Below are 22,789 nucleotides of genomic sequence, written 5' to 3'. Positions count from 1 at the left end.
CTTCCCATGTTCAGAGGGAGCAGCTCTTTGGTCTTTTTGGTCAACACGCCCTTATTTTCTTTAGAGATTTACCACTTGCTTGGATTCCTAAAAGTCAGTGTTGAGTGTTGGGTGTTTCTGAGCTTTACGTAAATGGCATCCTACCCCAAGAATTCTCCTGACGGCATGTGCTGCTCTGCAGCGTTTGCCACTCGTGTGTTTTGGATATGTTCTGAGACTTACCCCCGATGTCATATGTACCTGTCCCTCATTTGTCCACAGAGCTGAACGTGTTCTGTTGTGCAATTCCAAAGCAACCACCTCAATATTGTGCTCCTAATGTGCCTCTGGGTTGTTTCCAGGGTTTGCGCTGCCGAGCTTCTCTGTGCTGATTATCCTACCTGTCTCCAGATGCAGGAGATTCTCCAGGGTGTGCACCTGAGAGAGGAAGGGCCAGGACAGAGGACTGCCACTCCGAATCACAAGACAACTTCAAGGTCCTTATGAAGGACCTGGTCTGTGTATAAAAATATTATTTTTGAAGATTGAAGAGTACATGAGCCTTTCCAATGGCAATAGACAATGGCATTTGTTTTCCAAGGTGATTGCACCAATTTGTGCCCTCTTGAGGAATATAGGAGAGTGTCCCCTGCTCCTCATCATAACTGAGACCTGTTACTGGCAGATCTGATCCCCTGTGCCCATAGGGCAGGTTCTCAATGGCATCTCCTCATGGTTTCATCTGCACTTCCCTGAGGTTAGGGGCCACCTCCGGCTCTGTCATGAGAACTACCTGTTCAGGTCTTCTGCCCATTTTCCTGTGAGATCCCTTACATGTTGGTCAATAGGAACTCTTTGCCTGTGTACTAACATATTTTCTATTAGACACATAATAAACACCTTTTACATTTTTAAAGTTCATTTTTTCCATTATTTTGCTATTTCTTTAATATATTAATCTTTTTAAAAAAAAACTTGTTGGTGCCTTAAGAAATACTTCCTCATACAAATTAATTAGTATATTATTCTATATGCTCTTTTATTGCTTCTATTAATTTTGCTTTTGGCAAGTCTTTTTTAACCCCCAAATTCATTTTTTATTATATCGTGGCATAGAGATGTATGATTATTTTTAAAAATCTACCCCTTTCCCACGGCTCTGTATAGCCACATTTGCTTGTACATTATATTGTCTTTCTCTCCATTTCTCTTAATCTGTTCCATTGATAGGTTTCTCTGACCCAGGAACAATATCACACTGTCTTAATTACTATTATTAAAGCAATTATTGATGTCTGGCAAGCCAGCCAGTCAACCTGGTTTGCCTGGTTCAGGAGACTCTCTCTTTGCTACCAATTGCAATTCCATATGGATTATAGAATCTGCCTGTCAATTCCACACACAACCACGTGCCCGTGAAGCCTACTGGGAAACTATTTGAATTCCAGTGAATCTGTAGATCAATTTAGGGAGGATTTCCACAATACTGGCCCACGTATGGTCCTGATCCGCCAATCCATACGTCCACATCCCGTCAGTTTTTGTAGGTTCTTAAAGTCTCATAATAGTTGTTTTCCCATTTTCTTCACAGGGACCTTGAAGTGTCTTGTGAAGTTCATTCCTAAATTCCTTACAGTTTTGATGCTGTTAGCAATAATGCATCCACTTAAATTATGTTATCATCTGTCTGTTCCTGGTCTGTGTATAAAAATATTATTTTTGTAGATTGGTTTTGGATCCAGAAATCTAAGTCTTCCTACAAATTCTGTAGGTCTTTGGGGACTTTTCAAATAGGCAATCATTTTATTCAGGAAAGATGTCAGAGGTGCCACTCCCATTTGAAAAGTATCTTTTTTTCTTTTATCTGGCCAAATGTACCTCTGTGGGGACCCCTGGTACCATGACGGCGGGGTGGCAGGCAGCAGAGGAAGGGCTTTGTCTCCACCCTAAGGAGAGGGTGCCCTGTTCCACATGAAGCTGAGAGTGTGGTAGGATCGGTGACTCGAGCTCCCTTTGACCCCTGGTTTACTGAGACATTGCCCTCAGGGATGGATAGAGTTTTCATCAAATGATTTTTTTTTCTGCCAATTATTGACATCCTTTAATTTTTCCTTTATGATGATGTAGTTCATTATTTCCCAAATCATTATCTGTCTTTCTGCCACTATAACAAAGTATCAGACAGTCAAGTTATAAAACACTGTGTTGTTTTTGGAGCACAGTTTGGGAGGTTCCGTTCCATGCTGGGTTGGCCCATGGTTCTGGGCCTGTGACCAGGCAGCACAAGGCAAGGGCCCATGACACAGCAGAGCCACTCCCCTGGGGGCCCAGGAAGCAGAGGAGAGAGGAAAGAACTGGAGTCCCACTCCCTTCAAGGACTGTCCCCACAGGTTCCAGCAGCTCCCAAGAGCACCCTCTGGGGACACTTGGAACTTCAGGGTCACTCAAGATCCAACCATTAGACACCAACGTTAGACTCAACTTCCCTTTCTAATGCGACCCCTCTTGGGCACAGGGGATGCTCCACGTCCCATGGGGCTGCTGTCTGTGCCATCTTTTCTTTGTTATTTTTGTATACATGTTCCCAGTTAGATTGTCCTGTGGTCCCAAGGTCCTGGTGGATTCTGGTGGCAAGCTGTTGGAGTAGGCTCTCTCCTAGCCTGTAATCTACAACAGCGGTGCAAAGTCAATTACTGACCACTTGACTTTGTGGGAGAGCCCATTAGTGAGTCCCTGGGGCCGGAATGTTTGGGGGAGAAGTGTCTTCAGGAGGACCTCACTTCCTTATCTGTCACAGGCCCTCATCTTCCGGTTCCTTCCTGTTGGGTCAATGTCAACCAACCCTGCTTTTTCTAAGAATGTTTCCATCCACCTGAAGTTCAGCGTCCACCATGCAGAGTTGCTCACGGCGACTCGCTGTCAGTCTGGAGCCTTTGACTTGGTGGCCGCGTGTCTTCTCATCTCTCACTTCTCTGCCACCTTTGTCTGCATTCCAGGATTTTAACGAAATTCCGTAATTGTGCTCCTTATAAAAATGATTTTGTAACTTTGTAACTTCTTGGGTTCATGGTTTTCAACCTCCTAACTTGGAAAATAAGTTCATCGCCCTTCGTCCTTCCTTCTTTTATAGAAGATGTGCCAAGGACAGGATCTCCCTCTCCGACCTGCTTGGACCCTGTCACACACACTCTGAATGGTTTGTCTCCTTACCGTTCCCCTCCAAGTATGTCCTATTTCCAGTAAAGGTACTGTTTGGTAAATGCTTGGCTTAGACCTAGATCTCTAAATGTTTGAAGATGTGGTGATTTTTCCAGATATATATATTTTTTTCTGTTTTGTAACACTACTTTTATTTGCTCTATTTTATATCTGAGGATTGTCTATCCAAAATCAAACCTACTTGTCCACTTAATATAAAGTTTTTAAATGTACTTTTATGGGTGCATTATAATTACATGTAATCGTGGGATTCATTGTTATATTTGTACATGCACACTATATAACAATATATAAATTCTAATCTGCTTACATTGGAGTCAGACAACATAGTCTAAAAGAGATTTACTTTTAGCCTAGTATGTGATCAATTTTTCTATATGTTTTGTATATATTTGGAAAAATATGCATTCTACAGTTGTTGGCTATAATATCCTATGTGCGTCCATTGATTAACTAAAAGTATTATATATGTAAATATTATATATATGTAATATTATATATGTACATATACACACGCATATATATAACAAATACTAATCAGCTAACATTTTAAATGCTTTATATACACACATATGTGTGTCTATCTACGTGTGTGTATGTGTATCAACTCAGACAATTTCCACAAACTTTACTTCTCCCTTTATAGAGCAGACACAGAGAGGCTGAATAACTTTCCCAGAACACACAGCCAGGGAATGCTGTGGTTCAGACCTGAGGCCAGGTGCAAGCAATGCTGGCTGAGCAGGCTGGAGTCGTCCTATGGATGTTTCTTCCATGTCCATGACTAGGAGACGCACAGTGGCCATCTCCTACTGTAAGGACGGTCTGCCCGGCTCTCCTTGAGGTTCTGTTTTTCCTCTCTGCCTGCTGAGTCTGTCTTCTAGGACACTGGCTCATGCCACTGAGCCTTTCGTCATTCCTTTAAGGATTTTTAAGTTAACTCACTGTCCTTGCCTCTTGTGACCGGTCCTTGCCAGGGGCACCTTCCCGTCCACCTGCTCCCCAGCGATCCCCACCCGGGTGTCAACTTCGCTTTTTGAAACAGTGACACCGGACGCTCTTCTCCCTCATCTGAGATCCTGGGTCTCTGAATCGCAGCATTTGCGGACGCTCATCTACCGTAATCGCTCTGCACTTAGCTTCCTTTGGCATGGACCTGTTCTGTAGATCTGGAGACCCGGCTTTTCTTCTTGAGTTCACCTGAGGGCTTGCCTCCTGACTGGGGCCACCCGATCTCTCCCGCTCCTCCTCGGAGCATCCCGTTTTCTTTCTTTTGAGAAATGTTAAGATTCGGACTCAGCTGACCACACAGAGGGCCACTGGTGCCTCTGCCTCCCTCCAGGCCACACCAGGACTGCCACACAGGACCCCGGGCTTTCTTCCCTGTTGTGTGTCCTGTTCTGCCTCTTTCTGAAGTGCCCATGTCTTGGCTGGTCTCATGTAGCCCAGGGTGGACAATGTCCCCACAGATGGCACTGCACTTGCCCGGCATTCCTGCCCTGAATCTCAGGTCCCTCCTGGACCCACTCCACCTGGCCTTAGATTTCCCTTTAGATGACCCACGGTGGTGACTAAGATATCTCTCTCTCTCTCTCTCTCTCTCTCTCTCTCTCTCTCTGTTTTTTTTTTTTTTTGAAATGTCTTAATTTCACCCTCATTCTTCTTCTTTATTTATTTCTTTTCTTTTTCTTTTTCTTTTTTTTTTTTGAACCCATGGTTATTTAACCACTGAGCCACATCCCGAGACTTTTTTGTATTTTAGTTAGAGTCGGGGTCTCACTGAATTACTTGGTGCCTTGCAGTTGCTGAGGCCGGCTTTGAACTCGTGATCCTCCTATCTCAGCCTCCCAGCTGCTGGGATTACAGGTGTGCACCTTGGGCCTGGCTCATTCTTGAAATATATTGTCTCTGGTAATCCATAAGACTTAATTTTTAGTTGACACTTTTTTTTCAACACACAGTGGATATTCTTTACCATCATTTGGCTTCAATTCTTGTTCCTAATACCTTCACATTCATTTTTAATTTTCTAAGTTTTTTTAATTTGTTCTTTTTATATATACTTGGCAGTAGAGTGTGTTTTGACAAATCATAATACATTGAGTATAACTTCCCATTCTTGTGGTCGTGCAGGATGTGGAGTTTCACTGTTGTGTGTTCATGAACATAGGAAAGTTATGTCTGACTCATTCCACTGTCTTTCCTATTCTCATTCATCTCTTCCCTTCATTCCCCTTTGTCTAATCCACAGAACTTCTATTCTTCCCTCCCTGCCCCTTATTATTGTTAGCATCCACATATCAGAAGGAACATTCAGCCTTGGTTTTATGAGATTGACTTATTGCACTTAGCATGATAGTCTTCAGCTCCATTCATTTACCAGCAAAAGTCATAAAGTCATTCTTTGTATGGCTGAGTAATATTCCATTTCATATAGATACCATATTTTCTTTATCCATTCATCTATTGAAGAGCACCTAGGTTGGTTCCATAGCTTAGCTCTTGTAGACTGAGCTGCTATAATCATTCCTCCAGCTGCTTTTAAAATTTTCTCTTTGTCTTTGGTGTTCTGGCTTTGATATGTCTGTGGATTTGTGGATTTTTTCGTTCAAGCTGTTTGGGATTCATTGAGCTTGATGAGTTTGTACCTTGGTATCAATTCATCAGCTGTGGGGAAATTGGGGGTATTATCTCTTAAAGTCAGCTCTTCCACACCCTTGCACACTGAGCCTCCGGGACCCTGAGCAGGTGTGGCTAACCTATGCCATCCTCGGTTCCCACCAACCACTCTTTCTACCTCGTTGTCTTTCCAGTGTGAGTTCTGGACCAATTTTTCCAGTCTGGCAGTTCATGGGGCCATTTATCATCTCTGCTTCAGCAACAGCTGAACAGCCCTTAAGTCTTAAATTCTAATTATTACTTTTTAAATTTCTTATCTACTTGATCACTTTCTTTTATTATGTCTTGATCTTTTCAACTTTTGATGTCTTCTTGGACTTTTAAATACATTAAGGTACACATTTTTACAGTCTCATTGAGGTATAAATTGCATGTAATAAACTTTACATGATTAAGTGTACAATTTGATAAGTCGGACACAGGTACAGTCACGAAGCCACCATGACAACCAAGAGAGGGACACATCCGTCCACTGCAAAGCACCCTCACTTGGTTTCTCTCTCCCAGGCAACCACTGAATCGTTTTTTGTCATTATAGATTAATTGACAAAAAAAAAAGTGCTCATTCTCTGGGTCAGATCATTTCAGTGTCTAACTTTTTCATATATTGTTTCTGCTGTCTGTTATGTTGCTGGAAATTACGAATAAAGATTTGTTTCCTTCTATTTTTTGATGTTTTAAAATCATGAGTTCACTTTTAATGAAAACGTGGCAGGAATCCCTTACAGCTATTGCAAAGGTTTCCTTTGAAGATGATTCCTGGTGGCTGTGCCAGGCGCCTGACTGTGGGGTCAATCTGAAGCCACCTCGGGTTCTAGTCCAAGAGGCCTTTTAGTTTTACTCCCTCTTTATGTCAAGATTTAGGACAGGCACTTCTGCTCCACGTTGCTGGGAAAGCCGGCTGGGTCTAGTTCACTCCTACAGGGAGGATGGGCATATTCTGGATCCAGGCCCACGTGAACGCGTGAACGCCCATCTTGCCTCTGGGTGCTAGGTAGAGCACGGGAAGCTCCCCTTGGTTCCACAAGTGCTCCAGAGGGTGCAGGGAGCCCTGCTGCTCCACTGGCTCCGAGTTCCACCTCCAACCGAGGGCCAGCGTCCCAGCATCTCTGCATCCCCACCGGTGTGATAGGTGACGGTGGCATCTAGTGTTCACATTTCCGTGCCCTGCCCACCAGCTAGAAGGGAGATGCCCTCTTCATCTCTGTATTCGGACTCCACCTGCCCCGCCCTGGCTCACATTGGAGGTAACAGAGCCCCTCCTGCATTCAGTTCCCCACTGTCCTTTTCTAGAAATGAACTTTAACGGGTGCCATTGCCAAGGGCTTCACCACCGGGAGAGAGGGATTCCACCAATGTCCACCAACTCAGCCTTGGTCCATGCTTTCTCTCCTCTGTGGAAGATGGAGAGGAACAAAAGAATTTAAAAAGAGAAAAGTCCCTTCTAGGATGAAAATAAAAGAGAAACCAATAGAGAAAAAGAGGGGAATTGAGAGAGGGAGGGTGGGGAGGGCCTGGGGAATGAAATCTACCGCATTATGCTCCGCCCATGTATGAATGTACACAGTGAATCCCGCTTATATATAATTATAATGCACTAATTAAAATGATGATAATAATAATAATAATGCAAGCAGATCAGGAAAAGGGATGGCTCTGGGGAACGAGAAGGATCAAATGATATAATGTGCATGTTAAAAAATGGCAAAATGAATCACACTATTATGTATTATTATAATACACCAATAAAAAATATGTTCTACCTCAGTGTCTCTGTTCTTTACTCTCTGTTTACAAATTCCTGTGCTAGAATTTCACCTAGGTTTATTTTATTTTGATTGGCATCTTACTGTCCAATCTATACATATGAAGTGTTCAAACATTCAAAGAAAAAGGAGGCCCCTGCTCCACCTAGGGCAGCACCTTGCACGTGCCCATTCTGTAGGTGGGGCCTCCTGGACAGGGGCCGTGCCTTCTATAGAGTGTCATTAGTCTCATGCAGTGAGGCACAGCTCGTCATCTCTATCAGCAATGGGGCTGTGCACTTTGGGGATCTGTGCTTTATTTTACTGTGACATCAAACTAGGCCCTTCGTTCCTCTCAAACTGCATTCATCATCATAACAGTAACGATCGTTTATTTTTGAGGGTTTTCCTCGAGGTCTGGACAATAAGCTAAGAGTTTAAAATGGGTTCATACATCCAATCACCGTGGCAACACTATCACCATCCTCAGGTTTATGTGGGGAAATTGAGGCCAGAGAAGTTACTTGCTTAAACCCATAAAATCCACCCAAGGCAGATCCAGGACCCCCACGTGGGCCACACTGCCCAACGCCCTCGCCAGATGGTCTGTACTAGGTTCCCTGATTTTATTTCCAGAGTCTGCTTTTTATGTAATGTTCAGCCTTCTTGAAGTCGACCACTTCTGGGCTTCTGAAACTATCCTAATGCGAGGCAGTGCTCCTTCCACCGACGGGGCATTTTTCATTTTATGTAATCTGGTGGAAACTCTGCCCATCCTTCAGGTAGTTCAAGAAGCCCAGTGACAAAGAGCAAGGCTAAGACTCGCAGTGCTCGAGTGGCCTGTCAGGGTTTAGAGCTGTAATTCAGCAGCAGCGTAGCGCCTGGGGACAGCTCAGGGTGCTGGGAAAGCACAGATCAGAGGCACGGAGATCCGCTGGGCTGCAGATGGGGGTCCCAGCAGTCTCCTGGGGCAGCTAAACATGGAGCTGAGACTTGAAGAAGGAGGCTGGATACGCATGGAAGGATGAGAACGTGTTGCAGAGACACCAGGCAGAGATCAGGGTTTGGCCTTCATCTCAAATCACATCTGGAACCAAAGAAAGATTGTAAGCGGTATGTGTCTTAAGCAGAAGGTATCATAAGAAAAAAAATATACACAATCATGAATATACAGGTGGGTACGAAAATACCCAGTTATTTATTAAAAGGCAGAAGAGACGTTAGAAGGAGCCCCACCAAAGCAGGACTGTGAACTTGAGCACTGTCTGCTTCCTGGTCATCGGGCAGAGAGGCACAGGGCATTGCATGGTGGCTTTTTCTATCCTCCTGTGATTTTTGTCATTGAGAGGACAGGATGTAGAAATTGCCCAGAAGGGTATTGTGACAGTCCATCTGAATGGATGAACACCTGAAGGGCCTGGTGGCTATCATCCCAGGCTGGATGGAGAGAGGAGGGGTTTGAGAATGTGGGGGAGGCTAACTGACAGGGTACAGCGAGGGAGTGTTCTGCAGGGAGGGAGCTGAGAGCCAGAGCAGTGTTCCCAGTGTTCCCAGGCTGGCTGGCCTTGGCGGGACAGTGTGGTCAGGAATTGAGGAGTCAGGCTGGGTTTGAGCTGTCTGATGGGCATGCAAAGCAAGAAACCCAGCAGGTCCTTGGACTCCGGCACTCAGGGGAGAGCTTGGGGCACAGGCATGGATCTGGGGCTGTGCAGCGTTCCTGTAGCCCCAAACGCCAAGGGCACACACCAAGAGAGGAGAAGTGAGGCTGACAGGCATCCTCGGGGGCAACACATGTGCAAGGGGTGGGCAGAGAAAGCAAGTCACAAAGGTGATGCACAATAGCTGGAAAGACAGAAAGTCAGTGAGGAGTGTCATGAAAGATTAAGGAGACACTTGAGGAGAAGGATGTTCAACAGCACCCTGGGCCCAAAAGACATCCAAGTTGGCTGCTGGAATGTGTCCCATGGACTTTGGTGACTTGGAGGAGAGCAATTTCACTCCAAGTCTGCAGCTTTTCTTATAAGATAATATCTAAAGAGTTGCACACTCGATGATGTGGTTTTTAAATGGTCTTGTATTAGTTATCTACAGCTGCACAACAAATTACCACAAATTTATCAGCCCGGAAAAGCATACGTTGATTATCTCACAGTTTCTGTAGGTCAGAAGTCTGAACACGGTTCTGCTGGGCAACCCGCTTCCGGTCCTTATACCAGGCTGTGGTCAGGTGTCAACCAGAACTGTCATCTCATCTGAGGCCTGACCAGGACAGACCTGCCTCCGCATTCACATGATGGTTGGCAGCACTTAGTCCCTTGAAGACCGTGAGACTGTGACCCCAGTGTCTTGCTGGGGATCTGTGAGTGGCTGCCCTGGGTTCCTTGCCAAGTGGCCCTCTGTCCCAGGCAGCGGACAGCATGGCAACTTGCTTCTTCAAAACCAGGTGGGGAAGGAGCATCTCTCTGTAACACAGATATTGTGACCTTATAATGAAATCGTGGAAGTGACAGCCCATCAAACTTCTTGTTTCCTTTTGGTTAGAAGCAAGTTAAATCCTGCAACTTGTTTCTAATCAAAGGAGTCCCTTTAAGTGGGGTACCCTCCCATCCATGCTCAGTGGGGTCACCCGTGGACACGAGCACCAGGAAGTGGGAATCATGGGGGCACCTTAGAGACTGCTGGCCGTGCATTCCCTTGTCAGAATGACCCTACCCTCTCATATGTCCCTGCCAGCTGCTACTCTTTCATGCTGCCATTTTTAGTTTGTTGGCACCCAAAAGAATTAAGTCACTTCCCAAACTTGCCCTTAATGCAAAACTCAAATTTTATCTAGACTTTAAAAATGGCTCCAGTTATCCACACAAGATCACTGGAGGTATTTAATCCTGTTTCAATATGGATGCCTCTGGGCATATTTCTTAATTTTTCTGAACTTCAGGTTTCTATTTTCTAACAGAGAATAAAACTCTATACATCCCAGGGTTCCTGTCAGATGACAGCGTTAGTCACAGTGTTTCACGTAAATGGCTTAGCAGTTCCCAGCTCCTAGAACATGATCCTTGGGAACCGGTGCCATTTCCAAATAAGAGAACAAAAATGAATAGAAGGCAAAATGGGTGCCGTGTTTATCCCTGCAGAATAATTTTTCAAATGTAAAAAAATCTATGGGCCTCAGTGGTGAACTCTCACAGCCATGTGACTCCGGCAGGGCTGGGGGGCAGGGAGTTCTGCAATGCAATCTGAGAAATGAATGTTAAACGCTATAGGCCAACCCAGGAAGTCCCCCAGCTGGATCTGCCCCTTCACTATGTGTATGGTTACAGACTCTTTTTAAGTTGATCTTTCCCTGGCTGACATACAAGTGGGAAGTTTAGGCCATTACTAAATGAAGACTGTGTTTTGCATAATGAGTTCAAGGTGGAGAGGCTGAAAAATGGAGAGGCCTGAGCCATCTCTGTCTCCTGAAGCCCAAACAAAGCTGTCTGGATGATAAAAGCACACAGGAGCATGATTTCATCCTGATTTGGGGAGTGTGCACCCACATGCATGAGCACCCGTGTAAGCACGTGGCTGGAGTGGGCCTGGACCCTGCACACCCAGATGAGATGAAGATCAATCTTTGAATATGCAGGTGATATTGACTGGATAATTGGAGACATTTTAAAATCCAAATAAAAATCGAGTTTTGCATTAGAGCCAAGTTGACCCCAGGGGTGGTTCAGTGATCTCGTCTTCCATATTCATAGTCCACCTTCAGAGTGTGGGTAGAACTCTGTTAACTTTTTAAATTGATGGCTTATGATTAGTGTCAGCAAGAAATATGAAGTCCAGGGGTCTGACTTAGTGGAGAGCTGAATGCCTAAAGAGAAGGGAAGGACGAAATCTTTAGAATGGGGTCTCAAATCCGAATGCACAAAAAAAAATATATATCATTTCTGTTTTTATTTAGTTCCAAGAAAATTATACACAGGAGATACTTTTTTGATCACAGATAAGAATGAATTCATCACTTCCCCAGTCTCAGGTCCTAAGCCGTCTTTATATTCATTATCTCAAGAGCCCAAGGAGGCAGCATCTCTTAATCATTCCCATTGTATAAGTGAGGAAACTAAAGCTTTGAGCACTCAAGGAGCTATCTTGGGGTCACCCTCCCGGAAAGAGGCAAAGCCAGAGCCTGAAGCCAGATGTCCCCAATCCAGAACAGTGTGTCCAATCAATTCAAGCCAATTCAATTATATCACTGAAGGCATACCACAGGTATAATTTCTATTCTGGAGGATTCATAAAGTTTTGAAATAAAGGTGGCAATCATCAAAACAAAGGTAGAACACTAGTTGAGGGCCTGTCTCCACCCTTCGTGTGCCTGAGGTTGAAGTAGCGTCTGTATGCTTAACAACCTATATGCACCCCTCCTTGCACGCTCCAATTGCAGCAGCAACTTCCGTTCTACAATGTATTGAGATGGTCAAGAGGCTCCAGGTGAAGACGGAGCAAGTGGAGATGTACAACTAGGGGACACTTCCTCAAGGGGCCGTCCACAAGTCCAGGCTGACAGGTGCCCCCTCTGTCCACACGCTGATGTCAGTTTTTCTGTTGGATCCCCCACTGAGGAGCACAGGTAGGGAAGTGTCTGTCTGAGTGGGTCCCCTGCTGTGTTCAGGAGGGCTTTCACCAAGCAGGAAGTTGACCTCATTGGAAGGCCCTCTCCAGGCTCCTTTGTTCTGGCCCTGCCCCGACCTCCTCACTGCCATCTCGCCCTGGATGCCTTCTAGATCTTCCTCGCACCTTTAGCAGATCACCACTCACTTGTTCTAATTGCCAGACTCGACTTCCCATGTGCTCGTCCGTACCTTTCTTCACTCTTCATGGCCTTCTTCATTAACTGACTGTCTCACACCAGCATTCGTTGATTCATGAGCTTGCTCATTCTTTCCTCTTGTAAACATTTGCTGAGGGGTAAAGGTTTACAAGAGGAAAGAAGCGTGGACAATGTAGCGTGGACAATGTGGGGATAGGTTCCAGGGCCTAGGCTCTTGGGTTCCTTCCTCCCAAGCTGGTGGGGAAGATGAGTGCAGATCATACAATATAAAGTGCCCTGTGTTTTTGCTTTGACCAAAATATAAACATGGAGTATAAGGGAGAGAGCGAGTTAATCAATGCTTTATTAATACGGTTGTTTGGAGCTTGACCTGATGGATTTGCCTCTAGGGAATAGAGAGAGAGCCATCATCAGGCAGCAGAAGCAACATCACAAAGATATAGGGTCATGGAAGTTCTCAGTGTGTCCAAGGAGGGAGGGATATCCCCGTGTGGCTCAAGCGAGGATGAATTATTGGGAGATATGGGAGATGAAGGTCAAAGTCCGCTGAACTGGGTCATGCATGCTCTTTGAAGGTCCCTGATGGCACATGAAAATTCTTAGGTTTTATCATTCTAAGAAATGGAAGAAGGCTGTCTTTTATGGAATGCTGTCTCTATGCAGAAATTGCTGGGTTCAGATCACAGACAATTGCATACTCGGGTCATCAGCAACTGTTCCTCACTTAGCCTTCCAGCCGCCTCTCCCAGGGCTCTCCTATGTCAGCAGACACACAGGGGCCTGGGGAATTTGAGACTTAGGAGAATATTTCTTTAACTCTGCATGTTAGACGAACTTTATGCAGATGGGAATGTCCTGAGAATCCTTATGTAAAGTTCCCATCTCTTACCCCAGTGGTCAGAGGTCGACAGAGCCAGCCAGCCAGCGGAAGCACCCTGAAGAAGCTGAAAGCGTGTGGAGTTGGTCCTTCATACCCCTGGAAGATGTAAGATGGCAGCCACGTAGAGAGGTGGAAATGAGAACCCGGGCATGGTGAAGAGGTTCCTGTATGGGATAGAACCCTGAGGGAGAAGGAGTTGGTGGGCAGGTTGTGGCACACCAGTGACCATGAGAAGGCTTCTGGGGGGAGGGTACTCCTTGACTCTATGCTTGAGGAAGCTTGGCTGAGGTCACCAAACCTACCAAGCCCCCTTGGGCATCCAGGAGGCCACATGGAAATGGAACACAGAGCTGTCCTAGGTGGCTTCTGGATTGGTCACTCACGCTCAGTGAGTGAACTGCAGCAACTGGATCAGCCTGTCAACATCAAATGCCCCCAGAGCCTCTTGTTCGTTCTGTTTGCAGGCTTCACTAATGGTCCCCACCCTCTGGCACCATTCTGAAGTCCTTCCCTCTTCTGTCCTGACCGTCTCTGATGCCAACTTGTCCAAGATGTGACTTCTGCTCAGATGGTCTTTCTCTCCTCTGCTTCCTTGTAACTCCTTCTGACAAAGGTACTTCTGGAGTTCCAGAGAGAGGTGGTGTGGTTGGAAATGGCTTGTCCCCATTACCATAGGAGTCAGCTAAAGAAGACTTAGAAGTGAGCCTGCTGATCATTGGTGCAGCCTATGCCAAGGTCAGTGAGAGTCCAGGGAGGCCCATGTGACCCAAGCGAGTACCAGGGAACAAGAGTTCTCCTGAAAGTCAGAGGACAGAGCAGAGAGGTCACTTGGGTGGTGGCCAATCTCAGAGGGTGGCCAAGGCCGACCTGTACCTGCCCAAGAGTGTATCATGCAGATGACCCTGTGTGCCAGGGCTGTCTTTCCCTGCTGTTGGAGGTCATTGTTGGCCCACACAAGCAGAACAATCTGAGAGGTTCCACTAGAATTGCCTGCCTATTTATGCCCTGTCTCCGTGGGGGCATATCCCTCAAGAATACTCCTAAATACACAGAGCACAGGTCCCATTTGCTTACCTGATAGATAAGCAATTACCTGAACAAGGTCAGAGAAGGTGCCTGACTTCTCTGTTCTGCTACTTTAGCAGCTGAGTCAAAAGTCAAAGGCCAAGAGTTCATTGTCTCAAATCGTATGCTCTCCCTAAAAGCTGTTCAAAGCTGTTCTGCCAAGACTCATCCCAATGCTACAAAAGCAAAGCCCCCTCCCACACATAGGTTCTGAACTTGAGTTGGTGAAATGAGTTCAATTAACCAGATCTGCTTGATCAAAATGCTATGGTTAACCATTGCAAATGAGGCTTAAGAGAGAGCTGTGGCTTCCTCTCCTGTTCTTGCGTACACCCCCAGCCATCCAACCCTCCCATGCACCTGCCCCCTCATTCACACCTGTATCCACCGGTGCATAATTGATTGACTCATTAATCCACTCATGATACTTTTAGTCATCCATCAATTCACTCACGCACTCCTCATCCAACCAATATCTTCCCAGGGTCTGTCTTGGTCAAGGTGTTGTGCTGGACACCCTGTTACAACAGGTTCACCACCTGGGGGCTAAGGGGAAGGACTGAGGGGAGGGAAAGAGGTGGACTTCCACCCATAAGCAAGTCCTTGAAGCCCAACTATAAGGGCCATGGCAGAGAGTAGCACAAAGTGCCCAGGGAGCACACCACCCTCTTCTACATTTAATGTAGCACTTTCAGAGAGTTCTAAAAAAATTCAGTACTTATAAATTCAAGGTCCTCAGGGGAGGAAAAGAAAGATCAGAGGGAGAAAATAAATCTTCGCAAATGAAGAGATCTGGAGGAAATCTCCTCCTTCCACGGACTGTGGAGCATAAAAGGAAACTCCAGGAGCGGACATGGCTTCCCCACCGCAGCGCGGAGGCTGACGGGCAGGGACAGGGACACTGCTCTCACCCAGAAGGCCCAGCCCTGCTCTCCCTGTCCTTGGGGTCCGCATGCTACGCTGACACTGCGATTCTCCTCCTGTTCCCGGGGATCTCTGAGTGCAGCAGAGAGCTTCTGTTATCTTTCTTGTGCTCCGGGGACTTTGAGCTGGTCTGCCCACCCCGGTTTACTCTAAGGTGTGAAATGTAGCTTCAAACCAGGGACAACCTGGGCTCTTAGAACACATTCCCTGACTTTACTATGGCCTTACAATCTACCCCCCAGAGCCAGATACGTTCCCTGATTTCCATTGGAAAGAAAGGAATTGGGACAATATGAATTTGAATTACAACTCCCCAACCACCACTGTGTGATCCCAGACAACTTACATGACCTCTTCGAACACTGAATGAAACATTATTGCTATTAATAATAAATCATCCAGTTCATTAATCTCTAACTGGGTCCTAACTTTCTATGAAGCATATTACCTTACTTTTTACACAAAATTCTCAAAACAATCCCAGAAGGTAGCCAGCTTAGTAGATTAGACTGTTGCTCAGAAATATGTATTCCTTCCCCTACTCCAGGCCCGGGAGGCAGCCTCTACTGAATGACTCCTCCATGAGGCTTGGTCATGGGACTTGGTTTGGCCAATGGACCACTATGTTGTAACGTGACCCAAGTAACCAAGATGCTTGTGAGGTGGGGCTTCCTTTCTTGTGTGTCTGCCATGGACACATGAGAAGAACGTATCTTAGCGAACTCATTTGCCCAAGGAAAATGAAGGGCACGTGCCACCCTTTCCACCTACGGACCCACGTGAGAATGAAATGTGGGTCTGCTGCAGTAGAACCACCCTCAGAGCCCAGCCTGGGTCAGAGGTGTGCCAGAGGAACCACAGGAGGAGAAGTGGTAATACATGGTTCCGAAAGCTGTGGTGGCCATTTATGAACCCAAACTCACAACGATACTGGTATAATCTCTAAATCATAGACAAGCACAGTGGAAAACAGAAGACTGGGTGGCCAAGGTCACTTAGCTGAGTGGCTGAGCTGGGCCTTGATCTTCTAATCAGTCTGCAGGTTGCCTCGCTCTAAGCTTTACCTGCTTCATGCTATGATCCCATCTTAACTTCCATGAGATGGAGACACACTAGTACACAACACCCACCTGGGCCTGGTCCTTATTGAATCTGTGACATATGCCCATTACTACCGGAAGAGCCATGCTGGATCACAATAAGGAACTACCTGCCACTCTGGTGGCTTGTGGGATTGATGGCCATTCCCTCCTGGGCCATTCCCATGCTCTTGCTGGAGCATCCCCAGTGGATTACGGGGCCACAGAGCCCAGGAACCATGACCTGTGCATCTTGGCATGGTTGGGTCCTCCATGGTGCCTAGCAGCGGGCAGACTGGAAGAATGTTTCAAGAATTAACTGGATATTTGGGTGTCTCTTTGACAGCATCTAAGGAGATCTGTGATAACAGTGAGTCTCAACAGCTTTCTAATCTAAATTTCTTATCCCTATTTTATTGCTCTCTCTTCCTTAAAAAAGTATATATATTGCTTTATTTTTTTTCTACTTGCTTCCTATCCTCCCAGACACAACCACACACATATACTATTTTGTCAAAACAGTAGCTCTACAATAACAGGCTGCACCTTGGCAAACTTGCACCCGTGCTAAAATTACACAGAGTGAAGTTTGTTGTTGGTTACATTTTTTAAGAAGACACAATATCCCGTCTCATCAACTTGGAGTTACAAATCACTTGGAAACTTGGGCAGCAGCAGAGAGCACCACGCGTGTGCACGCGCACACACACAAAGCCTGCGTTTTGCACCTCACGGAACTCTGTCATATCAGCTGCCAACACAGAAGCGGCACATGCCTGAGTCTCTGCGCTGCTCCTAATTACACTGCCGCAGGAGCGCTGGCGTCCTCCGCCTGGGAGAGCTGTTTTTCCCCAAGGTCCAAAGAGAGTTCCACTGCCTTTGTCCTCTGGTTTGGCTGAGCGTGGGCACTTAGCTGTGCCTCTTGCTTTGCCTGTGATGTGCCAAACAGGAACTCGAGATGGCCGTGTCCTTGGCAGGGCTGCGGCTTTGTCTGCTGCACAAAGAGCAGGGGTGGTGCGGGTGGGGCCTGGGGCTGCAGCCTCGACCTGCCAGAGAGGCCCCGCTGAGCCCAAGGCCCCAACCCGCCATCCCTGCACTGAACCAGCCTCTGATGGCAGCTTGTGTGGCCTGATTGTTTTTTTCCATTTGATGCGATATTTAAAAGGGAAATTTTCCATCTCAATTTTCAGCTTTTCTTGAAAAGCTGAACCATGAGAACACGGTGACCTGCTTCGGGCTGGAGCTGCAGAGGGCTGAGTCCCGAGGACCTCGCTGCACTCACCCCACTGGGCACGACCCCAGCCTCCCTCCATCTCCCCGCAGGGTGTTCTGGGCTTCAGACTATCCTTGTGAGTGTCTTTTTTTCTCTTATGATAGAAAATATTTCTCTTGTCCATGTCACCAAAAGAAGAGAAAAGGTCAACTAGAGATACTGCTTGGGGAAAGTCAAGGAGCACAGTTCCTTATGAGAAAGAACATTCCTGAGCACCTGCTGTCATCCTAGAGGGAGACCTGCCCTGGCCTTGCTCCTCAAGGTGCTTCCTGACTTCTTGATGGCGAAGGCCTCTCCTGCTCCCACTGGGGCGGGCGCAGCTGGTAGAGCTAACCGGGGTGATCTGGGTTCCAGTCTCACATGAGCCATCTCACACCTCTGAATGCTGAACCAACTTGCTTTTGCAGCCTCGTGGCTGTGAAGAAAGAGTAGCAGAGCCCGCCTCCTGGAATTCCTGCGAGGAGCCCAAAGCCATGTGCACGGTTTACCACGCAGAATCCAGGCACATCTTGAATCCTGGAAAGTAATATTTCTCTCTCCTTACCAGGAATATATATAAAAAAAATAAGCAGAAAGAAAACACCAACAGGATCTTGTGAGACTTTAGCAAGTTAAATAATCATGGATCGCAGTGATTTTTAAAATGTTTATATTTACCGTATTTGTGATATTGAATCAGATTCACATTGGAAAAAATATTGTCTCTCTCTCTCTCTCTCACACACACACACACACACACACACACTGTGGGGGCAGAGAGGGAAAGCTGCTCCCCAAAAGCTTCCTTTTCCTCCTCTGCTCACGGCCCTTCCGCACCTCCCTGTCTCCTTTCCAGCAGAAAGAGCTGACCTGTGGTTTCCGGTGGCTTCTGCTGGGACTTTAAGAAACAGTGGGGGCACTTCACCCTCTCCATCCCCTTTTGGAAGATGGATGCAGGTGATGAAATCAAGGTGCAGGAAGACAGCAGCGGATGGCAGAGCCGCAGGTCTAAAGGAACCTGGGTTTCCAAGTCACAGCATGGATCCTGCTGACCGCAGACCAGGCCGACTCACCTCAGATGTTATTCTGCAGCCCTCACAAATGTGGGGGTCTATTTGTTTCAATATTTAACTGGTCCTAAGTGGGATCATGGGATTCACTCAGCGCATAGTCATGAGACTTGATCATAGTTGAAGATCACTGGCAAGTCGCAGAGGTCTTTGGACCACATCTGAGAATCACCCATGAAAAGGACCTTAACTTCCAGCTGTCACCAACACTGAACAAAGATTCCCCCTGGTCAGTTGGGCAGTCAGCAAATATCAATGAAGATTTATTTTAGGAGATTGGGAATCAGGTTAGAGGATACAAAAAGAAACATTTCAGTCAGAGAATTTACATTCCAATGATAATGACCTGGCTGGTTTTGATCATCTAGTTCTGGTCCTCGATGGCTTTGATGTCTGTTGACTTTGCTTGTGGTGAGCGTTGTTGATCTTCTGGTGAAAACATTGGAATAGTTCTGTAACAGTGGTTAGAGATGACATGCCATATATTTGCATATGGGGTGCTCAACTCCACACTTGTCTTTTTCTCTTTATTACGGGGAGCTAGGTGTAAAGACTGTATTTCCAGTCTCTTGCAACCTGATTCCAGCAATGTTCTGTCAGTGGGAAGGACCAGAAGAAGGCTGAAAGGCAGGGTGGAAGACTAAGTGTGTCAGCAGATCTCGGCAATGATAAGTCCAGCAGGTCGGTGAGGCTGAAGGCTCCTAGGATACCTTAGCTGGGATGGGAATTCCTGCACCCTTCTGTGGACCTGGGCTGCAGGAGCTCCCTGACTGTCTCCAAGCACCTCTGCCAAGATGGACCAGCTCTAGCCACTACAGACATGGTGCCAGCTCTCCTCTGAAGATGCTGCATCACACACATAGTACCTGATTGGCTTAGCTCTAGCTAACTCCACATGTCACATAGAAGAGGGTCCAGGTACCCTTAATGACAGACACCAGTATAGAAATAATGGGGGAATGGTGTGCTCTTCAACTGCAAACCAAGACGTTAACAGTCGAAGGCACAAGAGTGCCTCAACGGTGATCTGAGTCCAGCCATGTTACTCCTCTGCCCAAAATCTTACCATGGCTCCCCATCCTGTTCAGGGTCAGGCCTGGGCCTTAACATGGCCCATAATAAACCATGTCTGCCCTTTTCTCACTGCATCCTTAGCTGCTTCCCATGGCCCTGCCTTTTAAATCCAGCAACACTTACAGTTTTCCAGCTTTATTTTTGTGGTGTCACACCAGTGTACCAGGATCCATGCTGCTGCCTCTCAGTCTTCCCGCCTCCAACTCTCTCGGTTCTTGTGATTGGTTTTTCAACTCCTAGCTCAGTTATCTCCTTCTCCAGAAATTCTCTTCCAACTTCCTCTTCAGGTCACTTTGATACTCTCCTTCTGGTCTACAGAGTGTCTCCTGATTGTCTTATTAAACCATATTAAAATATACTAAAAATGTCACCTCGGGGCCCAGGACAGGATCTGGTGCGTGATATACACCAATCATGACAATGACAGCGGTCAATATTAATTTATTCATTCAGTCAACAAACATTTGTTGAATTCAATACTTCATGTTGAATACTGCTCTAGGGAGCAAACAAAAGTTATTGTGTGCTTATTCAGGAGTAGGTACTATGCAAAGGTTTTACATGTATTACCCCTAGCAATACCCATTAACATTCAGAGTAATGTTCTGAGGATTATGGCATTATTAGTCCCAATTTAGAGATGCAGAGACTGAGGTTTATAAAGTAAATGTTTAGCAAAGTAGAATAACAAATTAGTCTGTTTTTCCAACTATATAATAGTCTTTCAAAAATTGAATCTTGGTTCTGTGTCTCAAATGCTTAAATTCATACATGGAAAGGTCATCCTGCTTCCCAGTCCGCCTAGTATAGTTTACATTTAATTAAACCTTGTCCTCCAGACTAAGTATGCATGGCGCCCCCTTTCCTTCTCCAGGGTGTCCAAATTACCCAGTCAGTGACTTGTAGCTTGTGCAACGTTGCTGTTGGCTCAACTGAACAGACTGGGCCAAGGTAAATAGTAAGTCAAAGTGAAAAATCACCCCCATCCCTTCTGCAGATCTCTCCCCCAACATTGTCAGAAGGAAATTAATCAAATCTGCGAAGACTTCGCATTCAGCACAACGGAAGAAGGAAATCCATAGGTCTCTTCACACACTCAGCTGAGAAGAGACCCTTCAATGAACATACCACACTCTTGCTTTAGAGACAAGTCATCTGAGCCCAGAGGTCAACCAAGTGCAACAATTCAGGGCAATGCAGGACTGGAATGCTGGCTTCCTACACCCTGCCCCAGGGGACTCTGGCACCCACACCCATTCTGTCACCCTCTTTCATGCCCCCAGGTCTTTTCTCACACATTCCTTCTTTCTAGTACGTTCTTGTACCTGTTGCAAGAGCCTGCCCCCCCCCCAACTAAACCTCTATTCCTGTGACCCAAAGCCTCACTTCTGGGTCTTCCAGCCTCCACTTTCTAGGGCTCACCCCTTCTTCACGTTGCTGAGACATAACAGAGTCACCATGGCAGGCTGCTTTGTCCCTGGAGGGAAACACCTCAGAACAGAGCTCATGCCCCATAGGTTCCTACATCCCACACCCCAACCTCTTCCCACCCTCCTGGTGTTTGGCATTGGCTAAGTGTGTGTGTCGAATTACACAAAATAAGATTTTAACTATATTATCATTTCTAAAATGCCTGTCTCAAAATTAAGCTTTTGGTCTCTTCATGTCTCTTGTCTCATTATAGATTTAAGATTCCTAGTCAGTGTATTTATGATTCATAGAATGTTTACTTTCCACGGTTCTCTACCCAGACATTCCCTGAGCACCATCTTGGTGTCAAAGTTCTGCGTGCTGAGGAGTGTCTGTCATTCCAGTGGGAGAGTCAAGGAGAAAAGCCACCCAGGTCAAGTCCTGCCTGCACTGTGCTGGGGAGCCTGCCAGGGCACCGCAGTATGTGCGGTCCTTAGTTATTGTGGAAGACTGGCAGCTTCCTATCCTTTAGAAGTTCAGGAAAGTTCCGTGGAGGAGGTGATCTTTGATCTATTCCCCAAAAGCTAAGCAAGAAATTTCTGCCCATAATTAACCCCTGCAGGAACTCTTTTAGTCTATCCATGCAAGAAAATACTTGGGATCCTTCAGGATTTTGTTTGTTTGTTTGTTTGTTTGTTTGTTTTTGAGTCTTGCTCATCTCTTAGCTGTCAGTCAGGGTCTTCAGGAGCTGAAATGATTTTTACCAATTCGCACAACTCATCTTGTGATTTTGTACCCATTGGTCCAAGGAGTCCAAGTCACCTTCTAGATAGTAGATTTAGGACATCAATCTTAAATTCTGTTGTGACTTTCTGTTGTTGTTGTTTCTGTTTTTGGTTTTTTGTGGTGCTGGGGATCAAACCCAGGCCCTTGTGCATGTCATGTGAGGCAAGCACTCTACCAACTGAGCTACATCCCCAGCCCGTCAACCTTAAATTCTACCATCCATGGAGCCATTGGGTAGTTTGCTCTAATTCAGGTGGTAAAATGACAGACCCTCCCTGACTGCACAGTCCACACCCGGCATCTCCCAGCCAATCCTAAAATCTCTTACTGGTTCTCAGACCCCAAAGTCACTGACCTTTCTTGAGCATCCAAGTCCTCATCTTTAGAGTGGGGATGATAATGATGATACCTGCTCATGCAGGTTGTCACGAGCATTAAGTGAAATAAAGATAGAAAGACCAAGGATAGTGCCCCGCCCACGTCAGGTACCACTTCAAGCGAATGTCGGTCTCTGTGGCCGTCCTCATTAGCAACAGCAACAATCCCATCACAAAACCCGCAGGCTGAGTGCTTGGGTTCTGCCCACCAAGGTACATATTTCATTTAACACAGCATCTCTCTCCAACATCATCATTTCCATTTTACACACGAAGGTACTGATTCTCAAAAGGGTTAAATTCTGTTCTAAAGTAGTAAACAATGAGGACCAGGAAAAGAGTCACCTAGGTCTACACCCAAGTCTCTTTGCTGGTGCACAAGCGCTTCAGCCACCAAAATGCTCCTTGGACCCCACAGAGACGGCAGTGCC

Source organism: Spermophilus citellus, assembly GCF_964194105.1.
Source record: "Spermophilus citellus genome assembly, chromosome: 4".
Lineage (NCBI taxonomy): Eukaryota > Metazoa > Chordata > Mammalia > Rodentia > Sciuridae > Spermophilus > Spermophilus citellus.
Note: the sequence above shows the minus strand (reverse complement) of the source record.